This window comes from Panthera tigris, chromosome F3, assembly GCF_018350195.1.
Source record: "Panthera tigris isolate Pti1 chromosome F3, P.tigris_Pti1_mat1.1, whole genome shotgun sequence".
In the NCBI taxonomy this organism is placed as follows: Eukaryota; Metazoa; Chordata; class Mammalia; order Carnivora; family Felidae; genus Panthera; species Panthera tigris.
This window is the reverse complement of record NC_056678.1, coordinates 61,623,559-61,643,523: the sequence shown is the minus strand read 5'-3', so window position 1 is coordinate 61,643,523 and position 19,965 is coordinate 61,623,559. Positions and strand designations below refer to the sequence as shown.

General features: G+C 41.3%; 1 long non-coding RNA gene across 1 annotated transcript; it reads left to right on the top strand.

Annotated features, from left to right (window-relative positions):
* The first annotated feature begins 1,337 nt into the window (after positions 1-1,337).
* On the top strand, positions 1,338-19,450 carry LOC122235851. The gene is made up of 5 exons (XR_006213936.1): positions 1,338-1,434; positions 8,875-8,928; positions 13,388-13,433; positions 16,629-16,992; positions 19,176-19,450. It is a non-coding gene; the product is annotated as an uncharacterized LOC122235851 (long non-coding RNA).
* The last annotated feature ends 515 nt before the right edge of the window (positions 19,451-19,965 follow it).

The window sequence follows — 19,965 nt, the reverse complement described above, 5'->3', positions numbered from 1 at the left end:
CCACCCAGGCGCCCCTACAACTATGTTATCTTTAAAAGGACAGAGACAGCCTCTGTGTGTCCTTATTGTCACTGAAGCCCCAGGTTCCAGTGTAGTCTGTGGCATAGAGTGGGCATTAACGTCTTCGTCTCTGAGATTTTTTCATTAGTGGCACAGCTACTACCCACAGGGTCTGTCTCCTTAATTCTCTAACATTCTTCTTAGCTCCCAGGGGCTTTTTTCACTCACTTGTCACTACTGTTCTCTTACCTCATTGCTTTATTTTCAGATCTTCATGTTATTTTTACCTTTTCCATCTTTGCGTTGATTTTGACAATCAACTCTTCTTCTTCAACGTTTCCATGTTGCTTGAGACATTTTATCTTAGAACTTTCTATCTTGGAGAATTTGGGTGTCTTAGCTACCCCGAGTAGCTCTAGATGTGTGAGACTGTGGAAGGCAGGCCCACAACAAAACAGAACTTATCGCAGACAGTGCAAATGAAGAGGCTTAGAAGAAGAGACTAGTTTCTAATGAAGAAGTGAAGGAAAAAAGGAACCAGAACCTACACAGGTAGCTGCCCCTAAGGAGCCCAGTGAAGGAGGAAGACATACTCTGATCTTCCTTCTCCCGCTGCCCAATCTCCTGTGCATACCTACCATTATGGTAGGTCAACAAACATAGAAAGTGGAAGGGAAGCAGTGGATGGCTTTGTCATTCCCCTGACGCTCCAAGCCAATCTGATCTCCAAAGATACAAGGTCTTTGGCTTCACTGAAAATTCACCATCTTAAAATCTACGTGGGTTTCTTTTTTCATGGGAGCCAACAAATTCATGACAATTCTCAGGCCAATTGGATAGAAGTGCAGCAGGTGTTATACACCAATCCTTTCTCCTTTTAGGATTGACTGCTAAACTGAGAAGGTCTGGGACCCCCAGCTGGGACAGCAATGGTCCCAGCTGCAGAGACCTGGGATGACTCGGGGGAGGAGCTAAAGAACAGGACTGATGACACCAATACCCACCCCACACTCTGTTCTCTGGTGGCACATTTTTTATACCTCTGTTAAAGTCCTTACTGTGGGTCTGCATGATGTAGACGATTGGATTTGTCCTCCCCTAACAACACGCAACCTCTGCAGACAAGAACATGTGTCACATTCATTCTTTTGTTCTCACAGCACCTACAAATGTGCTTTACCAGACTTGTTCAGTAAATATTAGATGAGAGAATGCGTCCTTTCTACAGTCTCTCAAAATTCTGCCTTTGGAACTAAGTAGCTCAGGACGTAACAGTTATTGCATCACAATAGGAGATATATGTAAAATGAAATAAAAATTTCAGAATTCCTCTTTGTGCTATGTTATTTTTTCACCTTCTTCTGCCATGCTGGTACCTCTATGAGGGCTGACATCCATAGACAGCTCATACATGCTCTCTGCCAGCTGGTGATGGTAGGTATATATTGAATTACCTTCATATATTTTTGATAATTAGTTGCCTATATATGTTTGGATTGACTTTAGGACTTTCTATTCTGTTCTTATTCTATGTGTCTATTATGTGTCAATACAATACTGTCCTGGTTATTGAGAGTTTACAGTAATTTCTCATATAATGAAGATCAGGTAGTGATCTTCCTCCAACTTTATTCTTTTTCTAAATTGCTTTGTTTAGTACTGGTCTTTTATATTTCTAAGCAAAATTTAGCATTTGCTTGTCAAGTTCTGCTAAATGACTACTGAGATTTTTATCAGAAGAGCACTGAATTTTCCAACCAAAAAAGTATGTCATATCTCTCCATTTACTCAGGTTTTTAAAAATTTCTTTAAGTGATATTTTGTAGTTTTCAGTGTAAAGATCTATTATCTTTTGTCATGTTTACCCCTAATTATTACACACTTTTTATGATTTGAATATTTTCAGATTTATTGAGGCTTTGAGTATCAATTATGGTCACTCTTGGTATTCCCTATGCATTTTAAAATAATGCATATTCTATTATTGTTGGGTGAAGTATTCTATAAAGATGACTTTTGTGAAGGTACAAGACCATGTTTTTTCACTATTTTATATCTTTATTGGTTTTTGATTTACTTGTTCTATTAATTATTTGATAAAAAAGTATTGTAATCTTTGTTTATAATTGTGGATTTTTCTATTCCTCCTTAGATTTTGTTAGTTTTTTTTTTAATTTTTTTTAACGTTTATTTATTTTTGAGGCAGAGAGAGACAGAGCATGAACAGGAGAGGGTCAGAGAGAGGGAGACACAGAATCTGAAACAGGGTCCAGGCTCTGAGCCGTCAGCACAGAGCCCGACGCGGGGCTCGAACCCACAGACAGTGAGATCGTGACCTGAGCCGAAGTCGGACACTTAGCCGATTGAGCCACCCAGGCACCCCAGATTTTGTTAGTTTTTGCTTCATATATTTTGAAGTCTTGCAATTGGGTGCATAAATATTTAGATCTGTTATGTTTTCTTGATAAATTGACTTATTTGTCATTGTGAATTAACATTTTTTTATACCTGGTGACTTTTTGTTCTGAAATCCATTGACTGATATTAATATATCCATTCCAGCTTTCTTTTGATTCGTGTTGGCATGGTGTATATTTTCCCATTCACTCACTTTAAATCTATTGTGTTTTTATAATGAATGTGCTCTTCTTATTAGTCCTTGTTTTTGATACAATCTCACAGTCTCTGACTTTCATTTGAGAGTCTCTAGTCCATTTATATTTAATGTGATTATTGATCAGGTTAGTATTAAACTTATTTCTATAGAAGACTATTTCTTTCTCCTCTTTTTCTGCCTTCTTTCAGATTAATTGACTGTTTTTTTAATGCTATTATTTCACCTTTGTTGGCTTTTAAATTATAAATCTCTGCCTTATTATTCTAGAGGATACTTTGGGGTTTGTAGTATGTATCATCAACTCATTATAGCCTACTTACAAGTGACTAAATACTGTTTCACATATAACATATAATATATGAGCCTCACAGTAGTATACTTCAATTTCTTCCCTTCCATCCTTTATGCTATTATTGCCATACCTTTCATTTTTACATATGTTATAACCCCCTACACAAGACTATTACTTTTGTTTAAATGCTTATTATTTACAGATTTAAACAACAAGAAAATCCTTATGAATTTACCCATGTTGTATCTCTTCTTACCTTCTTTATTTCTTTGTCAATATTCAAATTTTTATCTGGTATCCTTTTTATTTTCCTCAAGGACTTTCTTTAATATTCTGTATGGTTGAGTGTGCTGATAATGAACACTTTCAACCAGTGACTGAAAGAGTCTTTATTTTGTCTTTGAATTGAAAAGATATTTTTTAAATGTAGGATTCTGGAGTGACATCTTTTTTTATTTTATTTTAGTACTTTAAAGGTATTGCTTCACTGTCTTCTTGATTGCATTGTTTCTGACACACTCAAAAAAAATTTGCTATCACATTTATCATTGACTCTTTGTATGCAATGAGCTTTTGTCTCTGGATGCTTTTATGATTTGTTTTTATCATTGGTTTGAGCAAATTGTTGTGTTTGGGTAAAATTTTCTTCACATCTTTTCTGTTTAGGGTTCATTAAATTTCTTTGATCTATGGGATTACGTGTATCATCAACACTGAAAAATGGGGGGCCATTATTTCTTCAAATAGTTTTCTTCTCCATCCCCTCCCCAAAAACTCTATATAGGTATATATTAGGTCTCTATGGCCTTTCCAAAGTTCACTAATGTTCTTTTAATTGTATATTTGGGTCTTTTTCTGTGCTTAATTTCAGAAAGTTTTCACTGCAACATTGTTACATTCATTAATATTTTCTTCTACAGTGTCTGATCTATTGTTAATCCTTTCCAGTATCTATAAATAACCTCAGCCATTACAGTTTCTGTTCTCAGAGATTGATCTGGGCTTTTAAAAATATCCTCTATGTTTCTACTTAATATTTTGAATATAAAGAATGCAGTTACAATAATTGTTTTGGTATACTTTTCTACTAATTTTAACATTTGTGTCAGTTCTGCACTTGTTTTGATTAATTCTTCTCCCTACTATGGATTGTATCTTCCTTTTTCACATGCCTAGTAATTTTTGATCAGATGCCATACATCATGTACTTTATATTTGTTGGTGCTGGATATTTTTGTTTTCTTATAAATGTATTTTTTAATTTTTTTAATGTCTACTTATTTTTGAAGAAGGGAGAGAGCATGAGCAGGGGAAGAGCAGAGAGAGAGGGGGACACAGAATCCTAAGCAGACTCCAGGCTCTGAGTTATCAGCACAGAGCCCGACGTGGGGCTTGAATTCACGAACTGCAAGATCATGACCTGAGTTGAAGTCAGGTGCTTAACCGACTGAGCCACCCAGGTGCCCCATCCTATAAATATTCTCAATCTTTGCTCTGAAATTTAGTTACATTACTTGGAAGAAATTAAATATTTTGAGGTCTTGTTTCTAAGACTTGCTAAGCAGTCCTAGATTGTGATTAATCTAGGAATGATTATATCGTACTATCGAGGCGATATTTCTCTGTGTATTCTACCAATGCTTCATGAAACATGTGGCTTTCTAGTCTTGTTAATGAGATCAGGAATACTTCCTTAACCCATGTCACTCCAGGCACTTCTTTTAGGTGATGCTTTTCCCAGCCTGCCATAGTTTCCTCACACACATATGTTGATCAGGACTCAAGTGAATACTTAAGGGTTACCCTCTGCAGATCTCTGGAGTTCTCTATCTGTACAGCTCTGTCTCTCTCTGATATTCTGCCCTGTGAACTGTAACTACCTTCATCTTCCTTGTCTTTTAACCATGTCTCCTCCTCTCAGAGAGTTCACCTGTCTTCAATTTTGGTTTTCCTTTCCTGTGCCATGATGCAGGAACTCTTTCCACACAGTACCATGAGGCAATCACAGGTAACTCCATTTGTTTACCCGACGTCGAGTGTTTGAAAACAATTGGTTCATATGTTTCATCCATTTCAGTTGTTTTATACGGGAAGGTAAATATAGTCCCCATTATTCTATCCTGTTTTGAAGTAGAAGTAAGATTGCTGCTTTAATGTTTATCTCTTTTTTAATGCAGAGTTTAGAGAATAAACAGTTAAAGTCTAGAAAGCTTAAAGAATGATGGTGAAACAAAAGTCAACAAGGGTGAAGAGTTTGGGTAAAGGCAGAGGGTAGGGGATTGGAGCAGGCAAGAAGATCTTAGTTGCCAGTAGTGACTCATGCAGGAAAGGAATAGAAAGGTAATATAAGAACTATAAACATGGATTTCCCTAGGTTTGAATCACATGAAAATTTTCAGGATATGCAATGAAATTTGAATTATTTTTTTAAAATTATTTTTTGTTGTCAAACTATGTGTTCTGTTTTGGTTTGTTTTCAAACACTATGCCATGAATAAACTGGCTTTTGTGCAGATTATAATACTATCATATATATGTGTAATATATGTGTACTATATATGTAATATACACACAATATATATGTAATACATGTGTATATGTATATATGTATAATATGTATGTAATAATTACATATACGTGATAGTATCATATAATCTATGTATATGTGTGTGCACATACATATACATGCATGCATGTGTGTATATGTATACATATATGTATACATATGAAATATATATGTAATAATTACATGTGTATGGAAGTATTATAGTATTATAATCTATATATATGATATATATATATATCATATATATATATAATTACATACATAATGCAGATTATAAATACTGCCATGGACTTCAAAAGTCTGTATCTTTCCATGTGTTTTTCCTTCTCTTTGGAATGTGATTCCACCTTGATCTAACTAAACTCCTCACATCCTTGTTCATCCAGTAGAAGCATCACGTCCCTGGTGACATCCTCCCCCTCTGCCACCCAGGCTAAGCCTGCTTCTCTCTTCTCTGCTCCTTTAGTTTGTTGCTCGTGTGTACACAAATTCCAACACTTTCAGTATCATATAGCAATTACTGTTTATCTGCTTTTTTCCTCAGCAGACTGAGAGCATATGAAAGGCAGGAACAACATCTCAATCACTTTTGATAGAGTTTCTCAGTACTTATATAAAATTATATCTATTCCTTTCCCGTTTCCCCTTCTACTGTATATTGAAACATTTACACACACACACACACACACACACACACACACACACACATATATATATACACATATATATACACATATATGTGTGTGTGTGTGTGTGTGGTTTATACCTCACTTTTTGTCCAAAACTTAATCCTGCAGAAAGCTGCAATTATCACCTTATAAGCCTATTAAAATAATGAATTGTATTTACCAGTTCATGGTTCCAAACTTGGCTGTGTATCATCTCCCATCCCAGACACAGAAAATCAGAATTTCAGAAGAGTGATTCCCAGGAATATATATTTTTAAATGCTCACCAGAGTGAGTCTAGTCATTGACAGATATCTGACTTTATTCCTAATTTGATGTGCTAAGATCTGGGATTGCCTTTCTGGACTGAAGCATTCTGGGAGAGTTCGTTGCCCAGGGACCTAGTTAAATTTGAAGATTTACAATAGAACAAAGATGATACAGGACGAAAGATTTGGATGGAGATGTAAAAATTAATATAGACACATACACACCTCTCTTTCCTACCTAGGCTGGTGAGTATAGTCAGTAACTATGTATGTATTTATTGCAAGAGATAAACAACTGAGTGGTAGGTGCCCTTGCCATTTGAATACGTGAGCCTATTAGGAATAAATTATGCATGGTCACTTTCTCTTTTCTTTTTTTTTTTCTGTCCCTCTTTTGCCATTTTCCAGGAATCGCATCCCATAATTGGGTTGTAATAAAATGTGACTGCTCGGGCAATGCTGGCATTCATCTACATGCCCCTGCCACTTCAGCCCAGGGCGTTCTCTCCTTCTTCCTGGTTCTCCCTCATCTCCCGCCAACCCCCCTTGCAGAGCACTGATGAGATGTGACAACAGAAAACACAAGTGCATTTCCTCGAGATTTACCAACATCCAGAAGGAAAGCTCAAAGGAAAAGGAACAATAGAAAAGGGGACTTGTGGAGGGAAGACAGTTCCTAAGCCTGTCGTTTGCAAATGTCAGCTCCATTCTCGGGGAGCTCTGGAGACTGTTAAGCAAACCTGTTTCTAATGAATACAACAAGAGCCATTTGAATCCTCTAGACTTGAACCAGTCACATTTAACAGATCACCCAGTCTATCTTCCATTATCCTCAGAGGCAACCTGGGCCTCGCAGCATCTTTTCAATTTCAGCCTCAAATGGTCCAAGCTATAGGCTTCAATAGGATTCAGCATGTAAATGATGTGAGAGGGCTAATATACTTTCCACATAATATTATATAATTGTTATGTATTTTGTAGTCGTACGTACCATAGTATTATATAATTACTTTACTTATCCTATTCTCTTAACATGTTAGATTTCAGTGATCAATTAGTCTTGATTATTTATTAACACAGCCAGGGGAGCAGTCTAGAAATGCATAGAGCCAGTGGATTTTCTTCTCCACTCCAGCATTCATTAGCTGGGTCAAACACTTATCCTCTGCAGGCCTGTTTCTGCACGTGTAAGAATGAGATCAAATGTCGTCTTACTGAAAATGTTTGCTGAAAGAAAACAAGGCAAGGATGTATTTGAAAGGTGTAAAGTAATATAAAATTATGAGCTCGTATAATTATTGGTATGATTATTTCCAAATGTCTAGAGCTGACTTTTTACTTCACTGAGTTCTTTGTTGAGTTATATTCCACAAAATGGAGAACGTACTATTCTTCAACATTACTTGGTTGAACATGCCCATCATCCCTTTAGTTGGCTGCTTCAATTCACAAATCATTCTTGTCATTCTGACTTCTCTTCCCTTTGCTACCATATATCTGATCCTGAGGGGTCCATTGAGCAAGAATATTAAATAGGGCGCAGTGCTGATAAGATTCTCCATCACCTTCTTCCAAGGACATTAATTCCACCTGATCCATTTCGTATACACTTCTTCCTCTGCAATGACTAGTCCCACTATGACCTTTCCCAAATACAGACATCACAATGAAAGTTTGTAGGCCAAAAAGTTAATGGCAAAAGGCTGATTTTCTGTAAATGAACAAGGTACTAGCCCTGTACAAGGATCGGAACAGTTTTGCACTTATGAAATTATTTACATGTATTGATGATAATGCATTGTCTTACGCTAAATGGTAATTTAGCATAAACAAAGAGTACATTGGGGCACCTGGGTGGCTCAGTCGGTTAAGCCTCCGACTTTAGCTCAGGTCCTGATCTCGTGGTTCGTGGGTTTGAGCCCCACATCGGACTCTGTGCTGACAGCTCAGAGCCTGGAGCCTGCTTCCGATTCCGTGTGTCCCTCTCTCTCTGCCCCTCCCCGACTTGTGCGCTCTGTCTCTCAAAAATAAATGTTAAAATAAATAAATAAATAGGACATTACGCTACTCTGTGTACTTCTTCAAACAAATAAATGTGCTGAACGCACCCCCACACCAGTGGGGATTTCTCAAAGAACCACATAGCTGTCAACAGTCCTGATGCCCAAGTGCCACTACATAGAATCTGATGTGATGATGTTCTTGTTTTAGCTATCTTTGTAGAAAACAAAAATCGGAAGTCAAGGAAAAGGAGGGAGACAGAGATAAGCCGAAAGAGAATGCAAAGTATAAAAATGAAGAGAAGAAAGAGAAAAAAAGAAAAGGGGAAAGGATAGGAGAAGTAAGAAGGGGGCTGTATGTAGCATATTGGTATATTTTGAGATGAATATTCATTATAATATATACTGGATGCAGTAAGATTTTCTTTTTCTCTTTCCTTTCTCAATTCCCATTGGCAATAGCTGGAATAGAGAATGATGAACATGTATCAGAGATCGTGAATTCAACGGCAAAGGGTAAGGGATGCAGAAAGGGAAGCATTTTATGAGATGAATACAAAAGCTTTGCTAAAAAGGAACTATGATAATGCTTTATGTTGAAAAATCACTTTTCAGCATTAAGGCATCTCCACATGTCATCTTATGTAGTGAAGAAGGTCGACAGAATCATAGTTAATATTTTTCTTGAGAAGTGGTTGGTATCCCTTCACAACCTTGCCCCAACGAAACTGGCCAAAACTTGCTACCACCCAAGCCATGTTCAACCCTGTTCAGCTTACTTTTGCTCTTTCATGAGATGGTCAGAACTAGCAGGTTATCTGACGTAGGATGGTATAGACCGGAAAAGGGCCTGCAGTCAAAGGTACTCACCGAGGTTCAGCAGATATGTGAGTGGGTGGGAGCCATTCATGATGGAAAACTTGTGTCCTCTAATACGCGGCAGAAAGTAGAATTCAGAAGGATGCTTTTGGTGATGGTTCCAACAAGCAGTCGTTCATCAGGCAGTTGGACTAGAAATAGTAGGGCCCCCAGCCCAGCCGATGATCAGAAAACAGCAACAGGCAATATCCCCGACTGTGTTGGTAAGTTATCCCTCCCTGCACCCCACCAGAGTCTGGCTTTCAGAGGTCACCAGAACAATGAGGGTATGGTGAAGAAGAGACTGGCCTGAAGAGATACACAAGAGACCAGGTTCCTAGGATCATGGTACAAATCCTAAACCATCAGAGCAGAAGATTTGGTTTCATGCTAAGTCACCCGAATGTTGGATAAGAACCACGTAAATCCTGGGGTGCCTGGGTGGCTCAGTCGGCAGAACGTCCGACTTCGGCTCAGGTCACGATCTCATGGCTTGTGAGTTCGAGCCCCGCGTCGGGCTCTGGGCTGATAGCTCAGAGCCTGGAGCCTGTTTCGGATTCTGTGTCTCCCTCTCTCTGCCCCTCCCCTGTTCACGCTCTGTCTCTGTCTCTCTCAAAATTAAATAATTAACATTTTTAAAAATTTAAAAAATAAAAATAAAAAAGAAGCGCATAAATTCCTACCTTGGAAAGGGGGGGTTGTAGCCGACATAGGGGGACAAGATGAGTTTACAGGAAAAGACCAATGGGGTTGGGGGGGGGAGTTATGGGCTCAAAGTATTGCCACCTTACCTCAGGGTGTGCCTCGGGTCCCCCAATCACCTGGTTCTTTCTGCTGAATTATAATATCTAATTTTTATGTAAAATTCCCATGTAACTGGCCAAAATTTGTAAAGCAGAGTGTAAGCCAACCAAAACATTTCTGAGGAGTGTTGGTTTTAGATCTCTGTGACCTACTATGGAATTTAACACTATTTATATACAGTCCTATAAAGTTCTCTACTTTTTAGTGTCTATTATTCCTTTTTTGTCAATTAAATTTCAGGCCAGAGCTGTCATGTCATCACTGGTCATAGTTTTCATGGTACCCAATACTGTGCCTAACAAATACCGATGGTTTACATGATTGTATATGAGAGTATCTAGAACGAAGATCAAAATACTAAAAAAGACATTGGCACATTATGGAAGGGAGTCGAAAAATAATGACTTGGTCCTAACATCACTTAGGAAGTGAGAAAACGTACCACCAAGAAAGTCTCGATCAACAGACAAAAACAGAAACTAAAACTACAACACAAAAACAACACAAAATACGACAACAGAAAACCAAACAGAAAATAGAAGTATGCCAACTCACCGTTTTAGGAAAAGAAAGTGTGCTGAAACAAAAAAAATTGCACGAATTCAACAGTTTGGCAAATAACCTTGCTGGTACTGGAGAGACATCTGTAGATGATTCTCCAGCTACCTGGAAATAGGAGAAAAAAGGAAAGAGAGGAAGGGGAAGAAAGAGAGAAAAGAAAGAAAAGAAAAGAAAAGAAAAGAAAAGAAAAGAAAAGAAAAGAAAAGAAAAGAAAAAGAGGAGAGGAGAGGAGAGGGGAGGGGAAGAGAAGGGAGGGGAGGGGAGAGGAGGGAAGGGAAGGGAAGGGAAGGGAAGGGAAGGGAAGGGAAGGGAAGGGAAGGGAACAGAGGAAAGGAAAGGAAAGGAAAGGAAAGGAAAGGGAAAGAAAGGGAAAGGAAAAGGAAAGAAAAAGAGCTTAAAAAGAACAGGTAGAAGTTTGAGAGAAGACCCCAATACATTCAACATGGTCCAAGCAAGAAAAGGGGGGTGTGATGTTAAGCAGCTGGTTAAGAGCTGAACTCTGTCTCTTGCTGCTCCCCATTGAACGACTTCTCACGGGTACCTTGAAGTCAGGGATGGTAGAAAGAATCAGCAAATGCTACAGTGAAGAGCTTCCTTCACTCCCAATCCCAAATACCTTTCCAGAAGGTCATTTAACATTTACCAGTATATCACTGTATCATATAGAAATTCATGACTTCCTACTTCTCAGAAACAACGGCTGTGAAAAGTCAGCAGGCAGTGAAGGGCGAGCTCAAGCTGCCAGCAGCCCTGCCCTGGGAGAATTTCAGCTCCCCTCGCCACACCTTTCCCCTCCTTCCCCACACTGTGGAGCTGACTCCCTGAGCTCACAGATGCCCAACTTTGTTCCCTTTTATTTTTATTTTTTGTTAACGTTTCTTTATTTTTGAGAGACAGAAACAGAGCGTGAACAGGGGAGGGGCAGAGAGAGAGGGAGAGGGAGACACAGAATCCGAAGCAGGCTCCAGGCTCTGAGCTGTCGGCACAGAGTCGGACGTGGGGCTGGAACCCACGAACCGCAAAGCCATGACCTGGGCCACAGTCGGATGCTTAACCAACTGAACCCCCCCCAGCCGCCCTTTTAAAATAGGCGCCTGTTCCCTTTGAAAATAGTGTCTCTTACCAGCATCTGGCAACAGCATCTGGACAGTTCTGGGCTGCTTAGACCCATGTAAACTGTCCGTCAATTACTAGACCTGTGCCAACCTCCCAGCCCAAACTATCAGTACTCAGGGGCCAGCAGTGGATGGTGGAGAGAGAGAAAAGGAGAGACTGAGAAGCCTACACGGAAGAAAGTACCTTTCTGGAAACTTCTGCTGGCCTATGAAATAATGTCTTTTCATTCAGCTGGGATCAATGTGGATACGGCTCATTAAACAAAACCCCATATAAGAAAAGGTAAATTTGGTAACAAGTATTTATTTTAATAAAGAATTCACCATAGGATAACATTAAATAACTGGCTTCCCGAGTGCACTTACATAAAATCTTTTTAAGAGCACTGCCATTATAGAAAGTGAGCTAATATTTAAGCTGAGTGTACAATGACTCTTTAGGGGAAAGAGTGGTTTAACCACTGAGCATAATTGTGGGTCTGCTTTAAAATTTAGGAAGTCACTGGTTTCTATGGCTCTACTATAATAATTTCTCTTTTCTGCACTATGGCTGGCTCATCACAAAGAGTGCAAGAGTGGGTACCTTCCCAAGATAGAAGGGGCTGGAAAGGAACGTGCTTCCGGATTCTATCACCTTTGTCAACAGGAATGAAATATTCTTTGTATGTCAATTGAAATGGTGACTGGACACATTTACAAAGATTCAGTAGCTTTCCACTTCCACAAAATATTAAAATTGGAATTCTATCACTGCATGGTCATTAACAATGTTAAAGTTAGATAATCATGGGCTTATAAATCCTGCCAAGTTTTTAACGGATCGATTTCATTCTGGTACCCATGAAACTCCGATAAGCGCATTAGCTTTTGTGTCATTGTTTGAAATGTAACCAGGCGCTCCTGAACAACCATAATTTTGCCTCCAATGAGAAAAAGCTGATGGAGCAGGAGGAAGCAGGGGGCGAGAGGAGGGACAAGAAGGAAGGATTTACGAAGGATGCACCCCACGGTGGGTCGTAGTAGTCAATTTTACGCAGGTTTTCTTTTTTTAAGTTTATTTATTTTGAGTGAAAGGGAGGCAAGTGCAGAGAGAGAGAGGGAGAGAGAGAGAGAGAGAGAGAGAATCCCAAGCCCGCTCCACGCTGTCAGCTCAAAGCCCGACGCGGGGCTCGATCTCATAAACCATGGGATCACGACTTGAGCCGTAATCAAAAGTCGGCCACTGAACCGACTGAGCCACTCAGGTACCTCTTATGCAAGTTTTCTAATTGTATCTCACCACCCAAGAAAATAACACAAACTTCAAGACCCTATGTTACATCTGTTTTACAAATGTGCAAATTCGGCTTGTCCAAATGCACAGACGTGGGTGTTCAGAGTCAGAATTGGCATTTTGAGTCTATTTGACTGAAATCTATTATTTGGGGAGACATTGTTGACTATGTGTCCCAAAACAGTGCACATTCATTTTACAAAGTTAGGAAACAACAGGAATATTTTTAAATGAAATAAAAACATGGATTAATTATCTCATCTAGAGATGTTCCTGGTTTATTTATAGTTATTGCCTTTCAGTTACTTTTCAATACATGGGTTTTTTTTTCCGTTTTATGATGTTCTTTTTTTCCTCCTTATAGAAAGAATACATCTTCCTTGTAGAAAATGCAGAGAAGTATAGAGAAGGTAAAACTCATCTATTATTTGTTATAGTTCCTGAGCCAGGCACACAATAAGCTGATTAATCAATGGTTTATTTTCCTATTTATTGCTTCTATACTTGAAATTATACTCTATATATGTAGAATGCTGTATCAATTTTATAGAACATGAGTATGCTTTGTAAAAGACTGCATAATTTCCCATCGTATGAATTTACCCTCATTTAGGTAACCATTTCCCTTTTATTATAAAGTTGGGTCATTTTCAGGTATCCAACAGTGCGGTGAATATGTTGGCTCATGTACTCCCACCTTGAATCATTTTCTTAGGATAAATTTCTACAAGTGAATCATTAAGTTAAAGCATCTGAGAATTTTTTTTTTTACGTTCTTGATACAAATGGCCCAAACTGCTTTCCAAAGTGATTGAAACAATTTACAAATCCACCTGCAGAGCCCAAGACTGATTTTAGCTATAACGAGGATTTTATGTTGATCAAAACGTGTTCCTTATTGCCATTATTTCTAAGGACTCTGTTCTTCCCTTCTTAGCACTTACCAAAATTTGTAGGTCCTGTAGCATATTGGTTTAATGGGAGCCTATTTTATTAACTATAACCCTGGTGAAAACAGGATCTCTCTCTCTCTCTCTCTCTCTCTCTCTCTCTCTCTCTCTTTTTCCCACCGTTAAACAGCAGTACTCAACCAGTTAGGGCCCAACACGGAAGAAACAATTATGTTTGTTGAATGAATGGAAAAGTTTGTTCGGTAGAGGATGGTGTTTCAGAGTATTTAAACACCAGAATCATCCAGACAAGATAACTCTGAGAGGATCATTTTTAATGATCATCCTGGTTTTTCATGAATTGTGATAACTGAAGGATTTGCTCTGGCATTCAGCACATGGTCAGGTTCCAGGCTCTGGAACAGTAGACCTTGATGTCATAGCATTCCAACCGTGACGGGTCCCATCCACGAGGAACTCGGCAGATTCTGATGGCTTCCCACTGGACTCTCCTGGTGGGGAGTGAAGGGCCTGTAGGCATGTGGGGTGGGGTCTCCCCCATTTACACCTGAGTTACAAAGTTTCCATTAAGTAACCATTCAAGGTGAGGCCCCCTGGCTCTCTTTGAAGCCAGACTCCTCCCTGAGGCTTGAAAAGAAACCACACTGCAAAATCACCAAAGAGTTAACAAAGACTTTTGCAACCAAAGCAAAACAATCAGACACAAGGGGGGGATGGTCCTGTGTGTTACTTTGTCCCAGAGACTTGTTTTTGTATCTGTTCACTAGGGCACAGTCCTCTCTCACCCCTGGGGGAAAACCTTGGCTGGTGGGTTCATTTCCTCCCGCTGTGTAAGATGGTCACATCAAGTGAACATCAGCATCGCGGACGCTCTCGGTTCTATGGTGACTTTAAGTTGCCGAATACAGCCTTGATCTGAACATTAGAAGCTCATCCACCTCAGGTTACACACACACTCAGTACTCCTGGACTCGGCTAGGATTTAAATAAGGCCAGTCTTCGAGTAGAGAAGTGTGACCCACTTCCTCGCTCTCTCTCTCTCCTCAGAACCTCTTCCCCATATTTTTGAGTCTTCTGATCCACTTTGAGGGTGTGGGGCATGAGCACAGAGGAGGAGAAGGCAGGGCAGATGATTTTACTCAACTGTAACAGCGGTCATATGGCTCTGGGTTTTTCTAGGTCCCGACAGGTGTATTGGGGTCACCTTCTTTCTCCTACAGCAGCTGAGAGGTTGTGGCAGAGCCCGCCCCAAGGGCCCTGGACTGCACCCTGGGGAACAGGCAAAGTCCCCCGAAGCCCCCACACCCTGCCCCACCACTCAGGGACTCTCCCCAGGTCCCGCTAACCTTCCAGGGAGTTCTTTGGGCCAGAATTAAAGGGCTCCAGCCACTTGTCCCTGCTTTACCCCACCCATGACAGATATCTCATTTATGAAAACCACTCCTAAATCCTTGGCTCCTACCAGCGGGGCCACCGTGCAGCGCACCTCTCTTTTGCGTCCCCAGATGTAGCAGAGGCAGCGGCTTGCCACCTCGGACCCTGCAGGACTTGGCCCCAGGGCTGGTCCTCAGGTCATCCCTGCGCAGGGGAGGAGACGGCTCCGCCCCGCTTCTCCACCTGCCTCAGTCCCGCAGGGGATCCCTCTTTCCTTCACTCCGCTTTGGAGATGCCAATAGCGAGAGACACGCCCACACTGCCCAGCACCCGCAAGGCCACCCCCAAGGTGTGCCGGCAGGGGGGTTGGGGAGAGGACGCTAAGCTCCAGCGGCCTGTCGAGCCCTGGTGTGGCGGCCGGAACGGAGGAGGCGTGCGTGTCCCCTATCACATGCTCCCCAGAGGGCCAGCAGTCTGCAGACTGATAAGGTGGCCCTTGGGAGGAAAAATGAGGAACCCTGTCGCCCTTTGAGAGAACCGTCGGGGTGAAGGGGAGACACCAAAGGGACAACGCCTGCGGGCACTTCTCTCCAGGTTCACACCTGGTACAAAATTTAGACACAACCATAAGCAAGCAGGGTGTCTGCGATGACTTAATTCAGGATGTTCCAGCCTGCTTTCTTTTCCTTGTCCTTTTCTTTTTTTTTAAAGCTTTATTTATTTATTTGGGGGGGGGGTGATGAGCAGGGGAGGGGCAGAGAGAAAAACAGAGAGAGGGAGAGAGAGAATCCCAAGCAGGCTCCGCGCAGGCAGCATGGAGCCCGATGGGGGACTCAAACTCACGGACCGCGAGATCATGACCTGAGCCCAAACCAAGAGTCAGCGGCCGAACCGACTGGCCACCCAGGCGCCCCACTGTTTCCTCTTCCAAAGGCACATCCGTGGGATGTACGTCTGGCTTTCCTTTCCCATGAACATCCATCCGCCACACCGTTCATGAGTCCGTCCGTACCCACAGGTCTGCGTGTCTCCAGCACAATACTCTTCCCTCCCTTTCCACGCGTGGCCCCAGTGAGGCTGGGACAGCCCCCTTCATATCCCACGTGCCCCTCTCATATCTGCTGTGACCACCTCAGGATTAAATCATCCTGCACTGTCTGTGCGCTCCTGTGCTCATTTGCTTTTCGTACGCGTGTGTCTTACCTCCTGAAACAGAGTTGAGACCTATAACCTGAGGGACGATTGCATCTCAGGCTGTGTCTCCACACCAGGCTGTTCTGCCTTCGTTGTTAACCTTCCATTTCCCCCCATTTCCTGCAGGGCAAAGGCAGACCTTCCGAGGACACCGTACAGCTCCATTATGTTATAACTAGTTGTAACATAATTGGAGTTTTATGCATCAAAGCTTTGCAGAGGCACAGATGGAAAGCAACTCTTGGAATTCCCTCAGTAACCGTGGTTCAGGCTTAGCTGCTCAATACAGAAATATTAAATATTAATTGTGTGCCAGGCACCAGACACAAAGGAGCCACCTTCAAAGAGCTTGCATCGCACTGCCCGTGATCCTTTTCCATTGCCGCTCGGAACCAATGACCACAAACTCAGTGGCTTCAGAAAACACAAAGTTATTCCAGAGCTCTGGAGACCAGACAAATGAAATGGTTCTCAGCAGGCTAAAACCGAGGTGAGGGTGGGGCTGTGTTCCCTCTGGAGGCTCTAGGGGAGAATCGGTTTCCTTGCCTTTTCCAGATTCTGGAGGCTGACTGCATTTGTTGGGGCGTGGCCCCTTCCGTCACAAGCCAGCAATGTGCCCTTAGGTCTTACCTTTTGCCCCACTCCATCCTTCTCTCTGCCATCACATTCTCTCCTCCAAGTTTTCTTCTCCCATTGTCTCCTTTTAGGAACCCTTGTGATTGCATTGGGTCCACTTGCATAATCCAGGCTAATCTCCTTAAGATCGGCGGACTAACAACCTTAATTCCGTCCACACCCTTGATTCCCCAGGGTCACGTAATGGGACACAGGCATGGGCTCCAGGGACATCTTTAAGGAACAATTGTTGTACCTACTATATTGATAGAGATAGTTCACCATAAATGAGTAAAGTCAAATGGTTTATGACAGAAAAGAAGTCTGCACGGAGGGGAGCACAGGAGAGCAGGGAGACACAAGGATTCTGTGCTCATTTCTGCCTGGTAGAGGGCCAGAGATTACTCTAAAATGAGATGTCTTTGGAAGCAGAGCCCAAGAAATGGTATAGTCTCTCATCAGGCTGACAATATGATATAATGCTTGAAGAAAGTAATTCTGAGCACAGAGGACAGTGGGAGAAAAAAAATGCTTATTTATGAAACAGCATGATAAGTTAATATAAATTGAGAGACTTTTAAAAACATTGCAAGAGTATAGTGTACCAAGATAGACAGAGAAGGAAACAGGGCCATGTCATGGAAAGCCTTGCATGCTATATTGAGGATTGGGGGCTTTATATGTTTTTTTTTAATTTATTTATTTATTTTGAGAGAGAGAGCTTGTACACACGAGTGGGGGAGGAGCAGAGAGAGAGGGAAGAAGAGAATCCCAAGCAGGCTCCTCTCTGTCAAAGCAGAGCCCCATGCAGGGCTGGAAGTCACAAACCATGAGACCGTGACCTGAGCCAAAGAATCGGAAGCTATACTGACTGAGCCACCCAGGCACCCCCCGGAATTTACCTTGAAAATACTAACACTTGAGGGTGTTTAAGGAACAAATCAGGGTGATGAGGTAGGTGTTTTTAGAACAACTACTCTAACCAAGAGGAGTGCAGGACGAGAGGTAAGAAATTCTGGAAATGATGAGAGCCTGAGCTGAAAGAGTTTCAATGAGGACGGAGAAAGTAATTGGATGGAAAAAATGTTGAGTAGAATTTGCTAGACTGGGTGACTGATTGGGTTTATAGAGAGAAAGAGAAGAGAGTTTCCAAGATGACTCACAGGATTTGTTTTGAGTGACTGATATGATCCAGTGAAAAGGGATCTTAGGAAAAAGAGCATGTTTAAGGATAAAGACAGAGTCGTGCTCTATTTGGGATGTATTTATCATAAGATACAGCTGACCCTTGAACAACATGGATTTGAACTGCACGGGTCCACTTATAGGCAGTTTTTTTTCAAGTACAGTGCAGTACTGAAAATGTATTTCTGGTCAACCATAGGCTGTTAGTAGCTAGGTTTTGGGGGAGTCAAAGGTTATATCCAAATTTTTGACTGTGTGGGGCGTCAGCACCCCCAACACCAACATCGTTCAAGCGTCAACTGTGCTTGCAAGGGATGTCATGATTTCCAAGAGGCAGTTGGTTGCATTGGCCTAGAAATAAGACAATGTGGGCTAGACATTTAGATAGAAGAGACATCATTATATCGATGTTAGTTGAAGCTATGACAATGGCTGAGTATAAAGTGAGGAAAAAGCTGACCAAGCACAGAACCCTGGATACCACCAACATTCATAGGATGGGAAGGATAAGAGGACCCAGCTGAGGAAACTAAAAGATACTGAGGAATCTGAGGAGAAAACCCAGAGAGAGAAAATTCTGTCATGGCAGTCAAAGGAGAGACTTTCAAGAAGGGAATGATCAATAGTGTCAAATATCACAGGAAGGTCAAGGAAGGAGATGATGATTAAAAGCCCCTTGGACTCAGTGATTAGGAGGACCCTGCTGACCTTTGTTAGTATCACCGAAGATATGGAACAGAAACCTAATTGCAGTGAGTTAGGGAATGAACTGGTGGTAAGCAAGTGAAGAGTATGCCGTCAATGTTATTAGCTTTGAAGGAAGAGTCGGCAATAATTAGAATCAAAAGAGGCTTCTTTGGTTTTGTTTTTCAGGTAACGACATAAGGATTTCAAATCTCCCTTTCTTCATGAAATTCTTTACAACCGTCTCAAAAAGAATTGAGTGCTTCCTTCTCTGAATCCCCATAAAATGGCTACCTACCACCGAGAAGGTCTCCATGACACGGACAGAATCCCGCTTGGTAATCTCATGCCTGCCACATGGAAAGAGGTCAGCAAACATTTTTAAATGAATGAGTGGAAGGATGAATCGATGAATCAGTGACTCAATGAATCAACGAATGAATAAAAAGGTTTCTGTCAGCTGACCAATTTTTGGAACACAGAAATGCTCACATATGCTGGTTGAAAAATAGAGTTCAATGATGTTGTTTTGTCACTGGACACCAAGAAATACGATGCTTAGGCAGTATTCAATATATTTCTTTATAACCAACAAACAATAACTGGCAGAACATTTCCCACCTTAGGGATTTAATTTTCATTACAACGCTCTCTTTACTGCTCACACTACCCTTTCTAATAAGTAACCTGAAGTAAAAGCATCCTGGAGAGACGATTCTTTAGAGAGAGTTTCACTTTGCTATACAATTCCTGCTGCCTGACCCCTACCAGCCTCCGGGGATGAATGGGGCTACTTTCTTTCCCTGTTAAGCCCTAGTGAGAGTAGGGACTTCATGGGCACCCCTTGGAGAGCTCGGCATGTTTCCCCTGAAGACTGAGGGTCTGATTTTTACCTAAAGAAGACTAAAGATGAAAGGGATGCCTGCTTAGAGACAGAGGAAAGAGGGGTGGCTGTGCTGGGAGTCAGGTGCACGTACAC